General features: G+C 37.0%; 1 protein-coding gene across 9 annotated transcripts in view; it reads right to left on the bottom strand.

Moving 5' to 3' along the window:
• The window catches only part of tead3a (TEA domain family member 3 a), a 100,939-nt gene that overhangs the window by 47,615 nt on the left and 35,000 nt on the right, over nucleotides 1-18,324 (bottom strand). The window lies entirely within an intron of this gene.

Genomic DNA, 18,324 nt, shown 5'->3' with positions numbered 1-18,324 from the left:
AAAAAAACATTACTGCATTATACAACTGATAAAAGACAAATTATCTCTTCAGGAGGAAACTTCCACATGCACAAATTCCAACAAATCAGTTTGAAATGTCAGCACCAAGAAGGAGGGGCTTTAGAAAAAAGCTTCAAAATGAATCTCATTCTTCTGGCATTCAAAGGAAAAAAAAAACTGCCTAAACTGGAAATACCAACTCCAGCACACAATACTTAGAAAATAAGTTAGAATCCTCTGGAACTAGTTCTATCAAAGATTAATGAGGTTATGCTGCATTTGAAAATATTCAAAAAAGGCAGCTCTTAATCATCTGCATTTCTCCCAACAGATTGTGAAAGCAACGACACCTCCTTTGGTTAGATATGAGGTCAAATTGGGCTTAATGTATCTAAAGTCATAGTTTATTGCATATATTATCTTTTTATCATTATAACACATAACTCAATTTTGCATACTGGACTTCTTCAGTTTTTAAGCCCAGTACTAGATACTAGCACCATGGTACAGAAATTAATCCTTTATTTGTTCCCATGAATCTGACTATGTTGAAATATAATTTATAACTTCAACTTACTGTCCAAGGTGTTCTCCACCAGGTTTCCACATTATGAATATATATCTTATAATAAACAGTTAAGAAAAAGATTAAATACCACTGGGCTTGGAGAAATCACCAGCAGTCCAACTGCTGCTCTTTCAGTTCATACACACAATGCTGCAGGTGAAACAGCAGGCACAGATGCAAAGCAGCCAGTTGTAATAGAGGAGAAAAAGGACCTTTGGAAGCTAATATCATTAATCCCCTGGCTTTTACAAAGGAATAAGCAGTGAGACACAACCAGCTGAAAAAATAATGTAGAAAGTGGTTCAGGACCTCTATATAGATGGTGTTCATGAGATGTCAATGGAGTCTGGATGAGAATGAGAAACAAACTTGGGAGTGAATAGTAATAATAATAATTGCTTACATTTATATAGCCCTTTTCTAGACACTCCACTTAGTCCCTGTTATAAGTAACAGGGACTCCCCTCCACCACCACCAATGTACAGCATCCACCTGGATAATGTGACGGCAGCCATAGTGCGCCAGAATGCTCACCACACATCAGCTTTAAGCGGGGAGGAGAACAGAGTAATGAAGCCAGGTCATAGATGGGGATTATTAGGAGGCCATGATTGGTAAGGGCCAATGGGAAATTTGGCCAGGACACCGTGGTAACATCCCTACTCTTTTCGAGAAACACCCTGGGATTTTTAATGACCACAGAGAGTCAGGACCTCAGTTTTACATCTCATCCGAAGGATGGCGCCTTTTTACAGTATAGTGTCCCCGTCACTATACTGGGGCATTAGGACCCACAGACCGCAGGGTGAGTGCCCTCTGCTAGCCCCACTAAAGTACTAAAAGCGTACTTGGTTTTAAAGTGCCTGTGATTAGGGATGTTAAACGTGTTCAAGTAACTTTATTAGAAAACTTTATATAAAATTAAACAAAGACACAACACTATGAAAACTTAATGTCATGGCAATAAGTTAGTTGGTTGGACTGCTGCTGCCCTTCCTACATGTAATTACTACTGACATACTATTACCTCTTCCCATCCTAGTGCTTATGGACCATGTTATGTTATGGACATGTTCATGTCCCTGCCACATTTCATGTTACTTATCTGCCCCTTTGTGGATTAACGTGCATGCCCCAATCCCTCAACATTCTTTACATTCCACAGAGCCCATCACATCTGTACAAACCAGTCTGATTGGTCGGAAAACCACAACTACTGTATGTACACAAAGTCACTCTCAATCACACACCTTCATGGAGAAACAGCAGCTGGAGCTTTAACTCTTTACAGACAAAGCACTCACTGTCTTTTCCAACTGCATTTGGGCATCACTGTAGCTACACTCACTGCATGTTTCTCGGACAGCATTTTTTAAAAGTTTTTTCCTCCCCACCTTATCAACCGTGAAGGAACACCTGCTGCAGTCCGTTCCAGAAACAGAATATATTAATAAACATATCAAGAACACTCCAGAAAAAGAGAAGCTGAAGGGAAACCTTTGCATTGTCATTTTGACTGTCATTCAGCTTTAAAGATATTTCTTATTTTAGATGTTTAAACTATGGAATATCCCACATACAGCAGCATGGTAACTTAGGAGGATATTTTTCTTTACCAGATGTCACAACAAATCAAATATTGACAAGATTGCGTTTCTGCTGCTAAAAGTTTTGTACAACTTTTATAAAGTTGAACCGATCTAAAATGCTCCAGCAACATTTTCCAGTCTTTATTGCGGGAAGTTGGACGGCGAAGAGTTACTTGTCAAGTAATCCTACTTTACTACATTTAGACTGCTTAAAATATCAGTGACTATTGCTGTTTGGCTTAAGAAGAATAGACTGTTTCAAGTGGTCACAGGCTCTCATGCAGACCTTTACATGTCAAGTCTTATTTACTTTCCACTTCCATGACAAAAACAGGATTACTGCCGGACTGCTGATGCTAAAAAACAAGAAGAAACTGTACAGCTAGACAGAACTTGTACACCAACATGTACAGTTATACACCCTTGTACACCAAGGGTAGACATTGCAACAAGCTGTTTGAATAAACAGTAAACACCCAATAAACCTGGGTTTCAAACATCCCTGTATTAAAAGCATGAAATCAGCATTGTTGGAAGTGCTTATTTTATCACAGGTTCTTATTAGGTTATTGGGCAGTATTCCCATTTCATTTTTGTGTTCAAAATCAGATGATCTGTTTGAAAATGGAACTGGAAGGTCATCCAAATCATTTTTTATTGTAATAGGTTATGGCTTCAAGAGGAAATACTCTCCCTGTCTCTTAAAGACAAATTGACTGCTGTTAACCACATTGTTAAAGAATAAGCACGTGAAGTTCAAACAATCCATGCCTGGAAAAGAAAAGGAGGAGCTGGTCACTGCTGAGACAGTGGACTTCGCAGAATGGAAAAGAAAGGAGGAAGGCCAATTTGAGTAAATCATATGAGCTCTGCTTTTCTGGTTTACAAGTCAGACAAAATAGTGTCTGTCGATGGACCAGCTTTAATTAAAAAAAACTCACAACTCTTCCACTGCTTTACCGCTAATTTGAGATTGTGTGTCAGTGAAGTCTGATGGCATGGCATTTTAAGATGGCATTTTAAGTGATGGCATGGATTGCCCATGTCTACTTTAGGTTATGAAAGAGGATGTGCTACTAAAGGAAGGTATGCTACCTACAAGGTAAATTTCACTCATGAGAATTGAGATGACAGATTTGAGAAAATCTACAATTCTGATGAAATAGGACCTTTTTGGAACAAATGCCCAAAAACATTCTTGGCAAAGGATGATGGTGCCTTTATTCAAACTTAGTGAAGTTTATATTTCCCTTTTGCTGCATGCCAATGCAACAAAAAAAAAAAACAGTTGATGCTGCTGGTTATGCTGCAGCAAAACTTCACTTTTTAAAGAACACAAAGATAGCAAATCTCCAGGATGGCTGTTGGATAATATGATCATTGGTTTCAGTGCTACTCAGGTAAATTCAGACATGAAAATGAAGAATTTGCAAGAACACACATTGTTACTACAATATTGCCACAGTGTAGAGTAAGATTAGACAAACTACTTCAATAAGGCACTTATGTGAAAATGTGGAGATCTCGAATGACGTTCCGGTTCAAAATGAGGATTAAGTTGCTGTTGAAAATGCAGACCTTGGTTTGTATGGGTTAAATCGCAGTATGTTACTGAGCACTTAGAGGAATACCAATATGAGCTTACAACTGTACAGTGTTTTGAGCTTTTTAGTGAAAACCACGGATTGGATTTAAGCAACAACAATGTAGAATAATAACATATACAGCAGTGATCTTACAGTTAGTGCCAGAAGTGACTTATTTAGGTGGTTTGGCAACTTGTTATAAACGTGTAAGAAGCAAGCAAACCTACAATACCATAGGAGTCTGAAAATGAGGTGTAGTTAAGGAACACTCAAGAACTATGTCAGTGACTTTCTTAAACCACCTGAAACAGGAACTCTAAATTCTGAATTATGTACAAGTTATGTATAAGTTTATAACAATTGTTTTTACAATTGTACTTCTGTGATAATTTCTATTCCCGTTTTCCTCTCCTGTACAGATTGATAAGGTTCAACTCTCACATATATTTTTTATTGATTAATGAAAATCAGTTAGAAATTTCAGTTTCACAAAATTAAAACCTGAAAAACTATTCTCTTAACACTAAAAGTATTTGTTTACACATACACAATTAAGATTCACAGAAAGTATGGTATTTTAAATTCAAAAACATTTCATGAGGAATTACACCTAAACAGAAAATGAGTTTTGAATGTTTATTTGAAAAGTTAAGCATAAGGTGTCTTGGATTAACCTACTTGGTTAAGGGCCACCACCTAGCCTTATGACAAGTTAGAGCCCTCTAAAGAAAAAAGTTGGACTCCAAATCACCAATGCAAAATTAATCAAATAAACCACAGAGAACAACAGCACAAAGCTATTGTGAGATGGTTAATCTCTTCAATGCAGTTAAAAAGTTGGTGGTATGCCCCTTCTCAGGATCTCAGTATTGGTTTTAAGATGTCTCTGAAGAGCAATGGAAGTTGTTTGATGAGGTGACTGAGGTGATCAGGGATTCCTTGTTTGGCTGCTTAGGAGGGTGTGTCTATTTGAAAACAATGCCCAAAACATTGTTCAGGGGAGAAGCCAGATTTTATTAGAATTTCATTGTTACAGTAGATCATCAATAAATGAGGGAAAACCAACAACACATTTTTCATTAATAAAACAGGGTCAAGGAAAGAATGAAGCTAGCAGTAACTTAAGAGTGGTTCCTAGGACCTGATATGGTGAGAGTGCACTCAAAATGATATATACAGGAGCCTGGGCTGAATCGGTCAGTTCTGTTTTCTTGAGGCAGAATATTATAAATTTGAACATAACTATTTTGGAATATAGTTATATTTTTGAGAGACAAGATGCTTATATCAGATAGGAAGATGTGAGATGAAGTGAAGTGAATTCTCATAAATCCAAATAAGGGATTAAATAAATGGTTTGAGAATCCGAAGGAGTATGGTAACCAGATCCAATGGTATATTTATACAGGTAGAAAAGTTATTTTTTTTAAATAATTAAAAATAATTTTAAAAATAACATTGGGATATAAAGGGAAAGATTGGAAACACTTTCAGGCAATCCAGAATGAACTTGAGACAACTGCTGATGGCCAGCAGCCATATCACCCTGCAACTCACAACTGGCAACTCACTGAAACTAAGCAGGTGTGAGCCTCATCAGTACCTGGATGGGAGACCTCCTGGGAAAAACTAAGGTTGCTGCTGGTAGAGGTGTTAGTGGGGTCAGCAGGGGGCGCTCACCCTGCGGTCTATGTGGGTCCTAATGCCCCAGTATAGTGACGGGGACACTATACTGTAAACAGGCGCCGTCCTGCGGATGAGACGTAAAACCGAGGTCCTTAAAAAACCCAGGGCGTTTCTCGAAAAGAGTAGGGGTGTTACCCCGGCGTCCTGGCCAAATTTCCCATTGGGCCTTATGAATCATGGCCTCCTAATAATCCCCATCTATGAATTGGCTTCATTACTCTGCTCTCCTCCCCACTGATAGCTGATGTGTGGTGAGCGTTCTGGCGCACTATGGCTGCCGTCGCATCATCCAGGTGGATGCTGCACATTGGTGGTGGTGGAGAGGAGTCCCCATTACCTGTAAAGCGCTTTGAGTGGAGTGTCCAGAAAAGCGCTTTATAAGTGTAAGCAATTATTATTATTATTAATATTATTTTGGGCAAATGGGAAGTATTGTCAGGATAATTTAGGGGAATATGAGCTCAGAATAAGGAGGTATAGGGCAAGGATCCAGACTGGCATATGGAGCCAAAATCTTGAAGTTCTGAAACTAGAAAAGTGAAAGAGATTGTTTAAGGCATCCTAGAATGTGAACAATTAGAACTAATTAAAGTTAAAGTGTGATTTGAAATTTCAGATTAATTTGATAATAAGATGGGAGGAATCTCTTCCTTTATTTATATGGATGATTGTTAAAATAATCTGAACAAATAAAAATTAATTTGATTTGTATTGTAGCCCTGAAAAAGCCAGTCACAGCAACTGGAAATCAGGGCTTTAATTGTATGGAATAGAGAACTTGGAAATTGATGGACAGAGATGCATCAGGGAAAAGCTGAAGGGCTTTGGGAGATGGCTGAAACTCTTCATACAAGGTCAGCCTATTAATGTTTTCCCACAAAAAAGTGCAACAGTCAAAACTCTGTTTTGCGTCTGAATTCATGGTTATGTGGTAATTCAAGGAAAAGATGAATAACGTGAGATATATAGGATATGTGATAAAAGCCAGGCCCTGATGGCTAATTATTAGCATGGCATAGTTGAGGTGGCCCACATGGCTAGTAAGATCCCTTTTAGTACAATAATTAGCTGACAAGTAAGTGGAGATATAACTGCCTCATCAGTCTAAAGTTTGTATCAATGCAAGAAGGCTACAATATTTTCCTAACTGAGAAAGATTACAAGAAGTTCTAGGGTTATAAATAAACAAGAAGTCTTATTCTGGCAAGAAGGATGTCTAGTTTTTTTTTAATTGAGAACAAGGTAGACAGGGCTCTTGCTGGGAGAAGGAGTGTTTGGAAAATCTATTGCAAGGAGTTCATTGAGGATATTAAAAAAATGGAAGGTAAATTTACGATTTCAGATAGGGTGCTGAATATCTGTGGGCTGCTTCTGCGGTTCAAAGCTAAGCACTGTGCAAAGTTCAGTTTACCTGGTCAGTATACACCAAAGAGATGCCAAAGACTGGACTTAAAAAGGATGGTTTTGAAAGCCAAAGATGCTAGCTTTAGAAATCCAGAAGCCTGATCCTGCTAATGAGAAAAGAGTAGTGTGATAGATGGTGACTTTGTGTAGAGAAGAACCCTGTCCGGGAATCACAAAGTTAATGACTAGAATCGAAGAAATGGGGACTTATAAATCAATCATCAAACCTTTTTTTTCTGCTATAAATTAAACATATTATAGCTACTCCAGTATATCTAATGTGGTACAAAGAGAAAAGAAAAAAGGGACCAATCATAAAGCTGCTATGGACTTCAGCCATGAGTAAGAAGTATATTGACTCAGGTTTGGAAGAAGCAGATTGAAGAGTTTTACAGATGACACGAGAGGACAAGAGTGTAAACAACGAAGCAGAAAAACCAAAAGAAAGACCACCCAGCATAGTGAATAACGCTGGATCAAAATAGCAAAGTAATTCAGCACCAAGTTCAGGACTATCACTTGTAGCAGAAAGATAAATCAACAGTCACTTAAGATCATGTGAAGCTGGAGAGCAGTGGTGGGACCACATAGAGCAGGCATTAGTTTTACCACAGTAGCTTCAGATGTTGAGACAAAGGCAGGAGGAGGTAAGGCAGGAAGAGGGACTTGAAGTTGCAAATGTTTGCTGTCTCATAGGGCAAGATACACCCTGGATGGGATGCCAGTCAATTGAAGAGTAAACACGGACATAAAACACAGGTGCACATACCAATTAACCTAGCAGTATTTCTCTGGACAGAGAGAGGAAATCGAAACTTCTGGTAAAAACCTATACAAACATGGGGAGGACATGAACTCCATGCAGATAGCACCCCTAGACCACAATTAAACCTAGTGCTCCAGCACTGAGGGTAGCGATGACAACCAATCTGGCAGATGCAATAAATCGCCCCTAAAATGCTACACTAATTTCAATAACCATTGAAACATACACAATACAATCTCTCTAGGTGTGAATTGCTTGCTTTCAATAAATGCTACCTAGCTGTCTGTAATATGAATTTTGAAGGATTAGAGTTCAGAACTTGAGAATACATATAAGTTTAGTTTTGCCAGAGAAACCATCATCTTTGATATTAGTCTGATTTGGAGATTTAGTTGTTGCAAGAAAAGATATGGGCATGAGTAAAAAAACGAATTGTGTACTAATTGGTGACATCTCACCTCTTCTCATGAGAACCATTTCTTTATCAGTGCAAGGACAGGTGCATACTGGTGAAGAGATTAGCAGATGAAAATACGCCCACTCCTTCTGGCCCTGTCTTTCGGCTTACACTGAAACTGCACATTGCACAACTCCCACTCTGTATAATTTCCGGGAGCCTGCAGGCTTGGTCTGATTTTCAGCAATGGCTTGTTAACTCTTTTCTTTCTTTACAGCATGGTCAGTGGAATTTTCCACTCCCTTTCACTATAATGCTGAGCAACTCAGCTTCTGTTAAAGGTGGACTGACATAAAAATATTAGTTTTTATTAAAATAACTTTTGTGTGACTAAAAGCCACTCTTTAGGAACATAAAACAGAAAAATCTAGACTTTATTTATACCTAGGATTAAGAAGAAATCTTAGATTTTATTTTGATAAATGTTTTATGCCAACTACTTTCTTCAGACATTTTTTAACCAACTACAAAACTTTATTTGAAATCTGACAGCGCTCTGTCAGAAAGTTGTGTATAAATGACATGGGAGGATAAGTATTGTGGTCACATGGTCCAATTCACAAATGATTACAAAAGTATTTCATAAAATTATGGCCAGTATATTGATATTCTGAAATTAACAAAAAAGTGTAGTAATGCTTTTCAAATCTGGCTAAATAGTTTCACTCAGAAATGTTCAGTGTACATCAAAACCAGTAGCCCTGTTTGCTACTAACAAGACAACAACCCTACAAAATGACATTAGCAGCAAGATACATTTAAGGTCCCATTTAATTAAAGTTCAAATGTAAATAGTCATCAAGTGATATTAAGTTGAAAGCAAGATAATGATAACTGATAATGTACCTTATCCTGTCACTATTCGGAACACTTCTGTGTTCACACATACGGGAATCATCAAATCCAAATACCAAACAGTCATCTTCACAACTGCATCAGATTGGCAGTTTCAAACAACAACCCAAAACTTCAAGAATCTGGCAGAGACTGGGCAGGAATGTTTTTACTTATAAATATTTTTACTTTAGAAATATGCAAAAATATTAAAAACACATGTATACAAACTTAGTTTTTTCAATTTTTAACAGTAGATATTTGGGTTTGGAAAGCTAAAAATGATTGTGCTCTTTTACAGGTTGGAGATCAAAGCTCTACAAGACGTTTGACAAGTTGTAAGGATCAATAAGGATACTAGCAACTGGATGAGCAAGATGGGCTGGAAGGCCTTGTCTCGTTACCTTCCTTGTTCTGATTTTGCAATATCTAGAGCATTCATTACATCATAATATAAAGCTGCAAAATTTAATATCAGACGCACATTTTTAAACAATGTGACTCCAACATTTTCCCCACTTTCACCTTGTGTTACTACACTTATTCTCACTGTAGTTGAAATTTTGGGGTAATGATCCTCCTCACATGACAAGCCTTTCTTGACAAGCTTAGATACCAGCACATCAGGCAAACATTTCAGACGCACCACCACAGAACTAGTCCAGTTGCATTTCTGTCAAGCTGGAATCTGCAAAACATCTCACAGCCACTGGGATAACTTTTACCTCTGTCACTGAGTCACCGTGCTATTGGGTGTAACGCAGCAGGATGCCCCGAAGACTATAAGGTTAATAAATGCCATTAACCAGTTGATTTTTTTGCAGTTGTTCTTTTAATCACTTCTAACCCAAACTCCTTCTGAAATGCAAGAAAAAAAATGTTTTAATTTTTTTAAGGTAAAAAAAATGTTACTTTAGTCTGTACTTTTATTCCATCCAAATTTAAACTTTGCAAGATTGATGGAGAAAGTATTCCAACCACTGTTACGGAAAACTGTCAAACAACTTTTTAATCATTATGTAGAAATTAACACTTCAGGTAATTTTAACTCATAGTGGCATTTCATTCAACATCAGTTATCAGAAACCATATTTAGCACAGTTCTGTTTCTTATAGCATATAAATTTGGCTCAGACACCAGATTAATGTGAGTGATACTGTGCAGCAAAACAGTTTTTTGCAGTGTGCTATGTCTATCCCTGCAGAAACACTGTGACAGGATATTCAGAGCTTAATATATTTTTATACAAACTATTTTTGCTTTCCTAAATATGCAATGCAGTGACACAACAAAAAAAAGGAAAATCTTTGGACCTTGAAAAAAATGTAATTGTGTATAAAATGTAGAATAGCAAAGTAGTGCTCTTTTTGGAGACCCTAATTGTACTGGTAGCATTGGTACACTGTATAAAACTGTAGAAAATTAAAATACTGTTGTTGGAGCTATTTTGTTTGAGTTATTAATGCTCTTTTCACAATAGCAAACATTTTATACCTCAACATCCACCTACCACATTTTCGAGGTAGCTAGTATGAGTTTGAACAATTGTTCCTGTGACCTGACTGTTGTGTTATGGATAGTAGGCTATTCATGAAATATCCCCTTGGAAAGACTGGATTACCATTTCACACTTAGCAAATTCCTTAAAAAATAAAATATAAAATTAGTGTACATAAACAATTTAGAAATATTAATTAACTATAGACATTAGATTTTATTAAGTCTATGCTATATTGGTTTTGCCAGTGATATCACTGCATTAATTGTATGTACAGGAGGTCTGTGATGAGACAATGCTTTCAATTCAGCTACTGTACCTCTGTGGAAGTGAGCAATACCTGGTGTGCCCACCACAAGCTCAAGTACGCAATCATAGACTGACATAGAATTTGTATACAGGCCATAGAGATGTTCTTAATTTCAATCTGTAATAAACAACCAGATCAGCAAATGGCAGTTAGCAATGGTTAAAGTGTATACATCTACCCAACATGTCTAACAAGTGACCAGTTGAACTGAGTGCAAGAAATAAAGATGCACTGTGATATTAAGCCAGGTTTTATTATGTCTATCTCACAGTCTGAGAGAGAGCACTATCCTGTCAAAAGATTAAGGAACTATCATTTGTTTTTATAATTGCTTCAACTCCATTTGGATGTTAAACACTGTGTAAAATCCCAAGAGACTAAAAATTCAGTTCATTCTTCATGGAAGAAAGACAATTCAAAAGGGTTGTCCACATAAATTGCTCTCATTAAAACTTTAACACCAAGACAACCAAGTGCAGGAGAAGCTCCTATTGTTTGTAGCCGATTTCATTGCACACTCTTCTTAAAATTCAGTGGGTGAGCTTTAATTAATGTAACTATTTTCAAGGAAACGTTCAGTACTGACAGGGGTTCTCCTGGCATACTTTTAGAGGTAAGGGCCTTTCTATGAATGCTACAGTGTTCATTCAGGATTCCAGTTGGACAATCTTCTTGATGGGAGCTACAACTCCTTTATGTTCCCTGCCATTAACATACCCCCATCACTGCAAATTCCCACAAAGCACACCCTGTCAATTCCTCTAACTTTTGTGAAAATGTTTTTTTCCCGTTGTATGGGTGGGAACGGGAGGACAAAACAAAAACTCCACTCATACTGTACGCTCAAATAAGTAATGAAGATAAACCAAAAGATATGCTGGACTTGCTGTCAACTTGTAAATTGGCAGTAAGTAAAATTCACTTTTTTATGTCAATTTGTTAATTGTTAACTGCCAGAGAATGTTTTCTGAAATGATGCAAATCTCCTGGGGCACAGTATTGTCACACATCAGTGGTGGTACAATTGGTGCTACAGTGTGTCAACAATTGCTACATATTGGTGGTGGCGTAGGGGAGTCCCCATTACCCGTAAAGCACGTTCAGCAAAGCTCTAAATAAATATAAGGATTATTTATTATTGTCAGAAAGAGGGATCATATCCAATTTTTTAGCTGCCCTTTTGCCAATAAGACAATTTACCATATCTTTTGCAACTGGTAAACAAAGATTTAATAATAGCTCTCACACCTGAAGAAGGCTCCACGGCCGAAACGTTGTTTTCTTTCTTCTTTTTTTTAGCATGGAATAAACCTATTAAAGATTTAATAATAATAATAATAATAATAATAATAATAATAATAATAATAATAATAATAATAATAATAATAGCTTACACTTATATAGCACTTTTCTGGACACTCCATTCAAAGTGCTGTACAGGTAATGGGGACCCCCCTCCACCACCACCAATGTGCAGCATCCACCTGGATGATGTGACGGCAGCCATAGTGCGCCAGAACGCTCACCACACATCAGCTATCAGTGGGGAGGAGAGCAGAGTAATGAAGCCAATTCATACATGGGAATTATTAAGAGGCCATGATTGGTAAGGGCCAATGGGAAATTTGGCCAGGACGCCGGGGTAACATCCTTACTCTTTTCGAGAAACACCTGGGATTTTTAATGACCACGGAGTGTCAGGACCTCGGTTTTAAGCACACACAGCTCCTACACCAAAGCTCAGCCAGGGCAAAGCACATGCAGGCAGAGCCTCAGACATGATGTGAATGAGAGAGAGAAAAAAAAAACCTCTGACTCCACTGCCTGATTCATATCAGTTCATATTGCCGAGACAATCAGTATAAAGGCTGGGTTAGCCCAAAAACTATCCTCTGCCAAGAAGAAAAAGGAGACATGCAGAGGATACTGATGGTGCTTGCAGTTCACTTGTTCTTCTACATGAAGAATTGGCAATAAGAAAGATCAGACATTGAACCCAGCTGAGTGGAATGGACTAAATCAAGATAGAGTCAATAAATTCAGAATGGCATTCAGCCACCAGGAAACCTTTAGCCAGAGGCCCCTAATAAATCATGTAGCTCCTGTAGACTCACCATGGCACGTCAACCAAATACAGTTGTCAAGTAATGTCCTATTTCTAAGGGTATTATTGTACAGTAAAAAAACACGTTCTAATAAGGCTTCTTAAGAATAAGAAAAGAAAGATACCAGAGATATGTCTGCTGTGAAAGAAGCAACTAAAAAGAAAACTACATGCAATGACTTAATAACTACCCTACTGATGAATTAGGTTGAAGAAGACGCATACTATGTTCAGTAAAGTGGTGCTTTACTGAAGATAAATAATTTTATTTATGTTGTATTTCATGGTTAAATAACCACTGAGCCTGTAGCCGTAGACAGTTGACTTTTGCGGTGTGTGATCTAATGAGTAATCCACCTCATATGGGACAGCACAGAAGCAGAATGCTAGTTAACAATATTGTTAAACAGGCAATAGCAAAACTTTTACATGTATGCTACTAAATGTATTTGTTGCACTGTTGTAAATTAAAAGATTAATAGTTCTAAAGAATATTCAAAACTTCTGTAGTTCTATTAAAAACACTAAACTGTGACTAAAACCAGCAGAAACAGGGTGAGGAATAGCTTGTTGCAAACTCTTTCCAAAACTGTTTAAACACAACACTGAAAATATCTAAATGAATCTCCCAGCTTTTAAATGTGGTACAGCTGGAAATATTTCTGTTGCCCAATTATCTTCTCCATCAAGCAGGACAGAGAGCATCAGGACTTTGCAGCACAAATAAATCAACACAGACAGCTGAAGCACAGCTGTTCACAACAGGCCTCTTAACCGTTGAGAACAAGTTGCTCTGTTTCCAAAGCAGCTGACATAAAGAACAGTGCACTTCTCACCCTCTTCCACCCCTAAGTCTCACACACACAAGATTTATGGCTATACAGGAAATCAAATAGCAAACATATACTCCAGCTATGTAATGTGTTACAGCATAACTAACCATTGTCCTTCAAACACTATAGCCCAGTGGTTCTCAAACTGTGATACGCATACCGTAGCGCCCCCAGGTGGTATGCCAGATGACCCTGGAAATTAGTTGCGTGCACTGAAAAATTGGGAATTAAAAATTATGTAAATTTTTAATCTGTGATTTACTTTCAGAAAGCTTGAGACGGGTTTTCATATTTTCTATTTTAATCAAATGAGTTTGTGTCAAATACACAGCCTACATACTTCGTTACATCGATACAACATGCACTAATGCTCGAGTGTTCGTACTCCTCTCGAGCTTTCAGAGACAGTTTAGTGCCACATTCGCCAACAGAACAAGTGATCAAAAATGAATACCTCGCAAAAATCAAGCATTATGTCATGGCTCAAAGGAATAGACGCCAAGAGTACTGAAGCCAGCTCCTGTAGGTCATGCACACCCGAGGAAAATTATACATCGGCCACTAGGGTTACCATATTTGAAGATCTTAAAGAGAGGACACCCTGAGGAACTGTCCTATCGCCTTATCTGGGAAGGAGGGTCGGGATGGAGAGGGTTTTCAAAATATCCCACGTTTCTGTATGTTCATTAGTAAAGTAATTGTGATGATGTTTAACTGTGTGAAATGCATAACTCCCCTCTGCTGCAATAACAGCATCCTCTGTTTTGCTGACAGATTTAACAAAATAATCTGTTAATCAGGTTGACAAATTCTCTCCTTGAAATGCCTTTTTGTGTTTGTCAGAGTCATTCAGCATCCCAGTCTTTTCTGCCACTTTGAAAGCATGGAAATGTATTTTTTATTTCTGCTGTGAATTTACACTTTCGCTTTGGCACTGAGTTTGAGGGTAGGAAAACGACAAAACAAAAAAGGGAGCCTTTAGAGGGAATGCTTCTGCACTGCACAGACTGAGTACAGACACTGATATTGGCACCGGATTTCACACTTTCATGACATAATACATTTATATTTATGTTGTGCAATACAACTTTTTTATGGACTGTTCTGTTCTGGTTTATTCTTTGTGTGTTCTGGACTATGAGTAACTCTTCTTAGTGCACTTCTCACTGTACTGATTGTATTGTATTATTATTATTATTGTATCATTTATTACACTGTTGCTGTGTTTTCTGTGTTAAGCTGCTGTTGCACTGCAGTTTCCCTCACGAGATCAATAAAGTATCTATCTATAATCATACATGTACAGGATGAAAACTGAATGATGACATAGATAGCAAAGCAAACTAGAGAAGTTAAAAAATTATCTCGCTCTCTTTCTAACCTCCTTATCTACTATCTTTAAAACTTTTGTTAATTATTCTTCACGGTGAAAATAAAGCAGTCAAAATCTCGGACATTTCTGGATATTTGAAAATTCCCCCCGGACGGAGATATAAGGATCAAAATAGAGGACATGTCCGCGAATATCCGGACGTATGGTAACCCTATCGGCCACCAAAACTAGCTCTGCTGATGAACCTGACACAGACAGCACTGCTAGTGTTAGCAAGCATTGGAAAATGGCTACAAGGTGGTACAATGCAAATTATCTAAGTGCTCAGTAATGTTTTTATTACATGCGCATGCGTTCATGTTGGTCATTGACATTTTCTGTGGTTCCTATGAGAAGATGACTTGTAAGGTGTACTTAGATGCTTTGGTTTGATCAGGGGTGATACTTTGTCCAGAAAGTTTGAGAACCACTGCTATAAACAATACAGCCAATTCTGTACTCTTAATAGGTCAGCTGGTGTAGCTCAGGTTTAATAATACTGCTACCTCAGCACAGGGTATTCTGTCACATGTAAAAATTCTTAAACTGTCACCCTAATATGTAGGTCTACACAGTATCTCTCTTTAAGATTTAACATGAGTTTCAGTCACAAGAATAACACTGATCCCTTGCCAATTCGCTGAAACAATAGCTTGCGTTTGCAAAGTTTTCTGGGATTTTTATGTCTGAAATCCATTTTAAAAAATGTTCCATTGATGACCCCATACCATTATGAGAAAGCTTTCCATTTTCAATTTTCAGGGTTTTATTTGAAAAAAAAAATATATATATATTTTGCCCCTTAAACCACCCAACCCACAAATCAATTCCCTGAATTCAGCCTGAATGTAAAGCAATATAAGCGTCTGTCTTTCTGCACAGCACACTGGCAAAATTCAGGATCCACAAAACAGATCCCCCATTTCCTTGAATCAGGCATTTCATAAAATGCAAAAAAAAACTTTTCCATCTAAAACTGCTGACTTGCTTCCGCAACTTTTCTATTCTCAAGCCAATGAGGGAAAAAAGTCACAAGGCTAAACCACTGGATTCAATTTCCTATGCAGTACATCCAAAAGAAAAAACAGAGAAAAACATTTCCTGTACCACTTCATACCAGTGAAGTTGCTCTCTTGTCCAATACATATAATAATGGAATAATAGTAAAGCTGTGAGGATAATTTCATATGATTCCTTTATTGTTAGTTTTTGCAATTCACTTTGTGATTATTTAAAAAAAATCCCCAACAGTAACCACCAAGCTTCCAATATAATAGACTGGATAGGCCATATGGGCTCAGTCAATATGTCTCTTGCAAAAACATTTTTCTATGGCATCAAACCCAAACTAAGCTGGTATTATATCTGACTTGGGTTGTTGCCTCAACAAATCTGTACTGAATGAACCATGACAGAATGGCCCCAAACACCGGGTAGCATATGACTTAGCAACTTCAGGGATTATAGCCCTATGTACACATAAAGGTACAGTTTGCGTGGTGGAGAAAACAAAAAATGGAATATTTCGTCCTACAAAGATCTTGTTAGTGAACTGTGATTTTCTTCCATTAGCAACAACCTGTAACTTGCAAAAGAGGCTTATGTTTAGATAGTAATACTAAAAATATCCAAAAGAAAATTTACAACTCTATGTTCTTTGAACATGACCTATGTTACACATTAAACTTTGTGTGAGTGTTTACCTTCCCAATACACAGTTTGTTATTTTTACTGCTTTAATCAAGTTGATTGTTGACTTCATATTCATAAATGTCATATTTATTTTATATTGATATTCTCTTACTATTAATTACAGTATATGTTGGAGCTTCATGAAATGCCAATGCATACTGCAATGTTTTCAAATTATCTGAAAAGAAATTCCTGAAGCTTCTTCTATGTAATTACTTTATTACTTCGGTCCTCCTACCCTACACAGACCCACTTGCTACCTTGATTATTTTCAGTATGTGCACAACAAGGGTTATTTTGGAAGGGTTAAAAAGGAGATCCTTGATTTACTAACGTTTAAGAAACAGCACACTTGAACAAAACAGAGCATAAGTATACAGTATACAGGAAAAAAGCATTAGAAATCAGCACAGGAATATTTTTTCTCCATGATATAGGCTAGTTCACCAAAGAAAATAGATGACAACTTAGAGCAATTCTAAACCTTAACACAAATATAAAAAATTATGTAGTTCAGGTGGGCAGCTGCGTCAGCATGCGTAGGCTTCAAAGGAACAAGTAACAGGTTGATTCCATGCTGAAAAAAAGAAGAAAGAAAACACAACGTTTCGGCCGTGGAGCCTTCTTCAGGTGTGTCCGATTTATATATACCTATATCTACTTATTTCTAGGACATAAACATTAAATGTATTATGCTCAAGGAATTGAAAAGGAAATAAAGAATGTTTAGAAACCACAAAGCCCAATTGTGAAAACATTTTTTGTTAAATTCTCAACAGTCTCTCTCAAACTCGTATACTAAAATGGATGACAAAATTCAATATGGGGTGCTACCAGGACATTATATACAACATAACCTAAAAATAACCACTCCAGAATATTGTTAAGCAGTTTCCTATTTTTTTTGTATTTTATAGGACAAAATCTGTTTTATATTTACAGAAAATTTGCCATTGTAATTCAAAACAGTACTTACTGTTCCTGGTATAATCAAAAGCATTTATAAACTGGGGCCTGTACTGTTTTACTTTTAAAACTACTTTGGACAATTTTGAAATAAAATTTGTCTTAATGATAATTCACATGGAAAAAATAAGTATTGTTTTACAAAATGTAAACAGATCACAAGAACTAAGCTGTCTAGTATCTCACCAGATGAAACAAAGGTAGCTACAGCTTAAAACTCTTAACTTTTAAAACCTTTGTGTAACTCTCTTTTGAAAAATACACCTTACTGAGAATTAGTATCACAAAGATATTTGTTTCAAAGTTAAGGTGTCTGACATCATGGATGAACTTCAGAACAAAGACTTGTCTGTTTGCACACACTACAAAGAAAACCACACAAAGAGAAACAACTGCATTGATTTACCTAAGTAAAAATAAAAGTGTTTCACAACCTTCCCTGAAGAAAACACAATTCATGTTTTAGAAGATCAATAAGCTGAGAGAAAGACTTAAGCCTAACAGTTTGAGATAACAGGTAAGACAAGACTTGTTCTGAAACAAATAACACTGGAAGAATTGCAGGTTTCTGTCTGGTTTAAAGGGGATTCTCAAATATCTACTTCTAGGCAAAACAAAGTAACCATCTAAAAGGCCACTACACATATATACATAATT

The sequence above is a fragment of the Lepisosteus oculatus genome, chromosome 5 (assembly GCF_040954835.1).
Source record: "Lepisosteus oculatus isolate fLepOcu1 chromosome 5, fLepOcu1.hap2, whole genome shotgun sequence".
NCBI classification, from domain to species: Eukaryota; Metazoa; Chordata; class Actinopteri; order Semionotiformes; family Lepisosteidae; genus Lepisosteus; species Lepisosteus oculatus.
The sequence above is the reverse complement of the archived record's forward strand: the minus strand, read 5'-3'. Positions and strand labels throughout refer to the sequence as shown.